This window comes from Cebus imitator, unplaced genomic scaffold (genome assembly GCF_001604975.1).
Source record: "Cebus imitator isolate Cc_AM_T3 unplaced genomic scaffold, Cebus_imitator-1.0 Scaffold188, whole genome shotgun sequence".
Lineage (NCBI taxonomy): Eukaryota > Metazoa > Chordata > Mammalia > Primates > Cebidae > Cebus > Cebus imitator.
Window position 1 is genome coordinate 5,324,360 of NW_016107503.1, and position 2,106 is coordinate 5,326,465.

The following is a 2,106-nucleotide window of genomic DNA, read 5'->3' on the forward strand; positions in this document are numbered from 1 at the left end:
AATAAGCATAAGAGAAAGAAGGTTAAGCTGGCTGGGCGCCGTGGCTCACGCCTATAATCCCAGCACTTTGGGGGGCTAAGGCAGGAGGATCACCCGAGGTCAGGAGAAATTTAAGCTAACTGTCCTAAAATATTACAAGGTAGACAAGAATGGCAAAATTAGTCACTTTTGTAGAGAGTGCCATTCAGATGAGTGTGGTGCTGGAGTTTTTATGGCCATCCACTTTGAAAGACATCATTGTGGCAAATGCTGTCTGACTTACTGTTTCAACAAACCAGGAGACAAGATGGGTTAATAAAAGACACAAACTAAATAGGAAAAACAGGCTGAGTGTGGTGGCTCATGACTGTAATCCCTGTGCTTTGGGAAGCTGAGGTGAGAGAATGGCTTGAGGTCAGGAGTTCGAGGTTACAGTGAGCAATGATGGTGTCAGTGCACTCTAGCCTGGGTAAAAGAGTGAGACCCTATCTCTAAAACAAAAACAAAACCCGAAACCATGACATTTAGAAGTTAAAGTAAATGTGCATGTTAATGAAAATGTTGCTCAGATGAGCCATTTGACCAATCCTAGTTAAAATAATAAAAATGGCTTATGCTAGTATTATCTGTATCATAAAGAAGGGATTTTTACTTCCATCCTTATTAAAAACTGTGACAGCATTTTCCCCTGATTGGCCTCTACACTTAACTCTGGAGAAAGCACCAATTTATCTATTTCTTCTCAAAGATTATGCTCACTGGCTGGTATTTTACTACATTTACGGTTCATGCTAATTTGTTCAATGTCGAATCAAAATCAGGATAAATTTTATTTTGAGAAGTGGGGTCTTGCTATGTTTCCCAGGTTGGCCTCAAACTCTTGGGCCCAAGTGATCCTCCCTTCTCAGCCTCTGGAGTAGCTAGAACTACAGGCATGCACCATTGAGCCTGGCTAGGAAAAATATATTTTGGTCATGAACTGTTTTCTGAATAAAATGGAAAGTGGGCTGGGCATGGTGGCTCATGTCTGTAATCCCAACACTTTGGAAGGCCCAGGTGGGTGGATTGTCTGAGCTCAGCAGTTTGAGGCCAGCCTGGGCAACACGATGAAACCTCGTCTCTGCTAAAAATACAAAGCAATTAGTTGGGCAGTGGTGGCAGACATCTGTAATCCCACCTAATGGGCCGGCGGAGGCAGGAGAATCACTTGAACCCAGGAGGTGGAGGTTGCAGTGAGCTGAGATCGCGCCACTGCACTCCAGCCTGGGCGACAAGGCGAAACATCTCAAAAAAAAAAAAAAAAAATAAATAAAGGAAAGTGGACTGGACTGATACCTTTTTTTGTAGAAACAATCAATGTTCTTTCTGTATCCAAAGTTATAACTCCATGAGTTTTTTTCGTGTTTGTTTGTATGTTTTGTTTTTGAGACGGAGTCGCACTCTTGTCGTTCAGGCTGGAATGTAGTGGTGTGATCTCAGCTCACTGCAGCCTCTGCCTGCCTGGTTCAAGTGATCCTGTGCCTCAGCCTCCCAAGTACCTGGGATTATAGGCGTGTGTCACCATGCCAGACTAATTTTTGTATTTTTAGTAGAGACAGGGTTTTGCCATGTTGGCCAGGCTGATCTCAGGTGATCCACCTGCCTCAGCCTCCCAACGTGCTGGGATTACAGCTGTGAGTCACCATGCCTGGCCTATAACTCCATCAGTTTTGATCACAAGATATCTTTTTCAGACTGCCTCATACCTCACAAAATAATTCTTATCTAAACGAAAAATGTTTTCTTCTGTATCTTGAATTTATTATTATTATTATTTTAGTTGGAGTCTCGCTCTGTTGTCAAGGCTAAAGTGCAGTGGCATGATCTCTGTTCACTACAACCTCCGTCTCCTAGGTTGAAGCGATTCTCCTGCCTCAGCCTCCTGAGTAGCTGGGATCACAGGCATGTGCCACCATGCCTGGCTAATATTTTGTATTTTAGTAGAGATAGGATTTCACCATGTTGGCCAGGATGGTCTTGATCTTCTGACCTAGTGATCTGCCCGCCTTGGCCTCCCAAAGTGCTGAGATTACAGGCATGAGCCACTGCACCTTACCTTGTATCTTGATTTTTTTTTTTTTTTTTTTT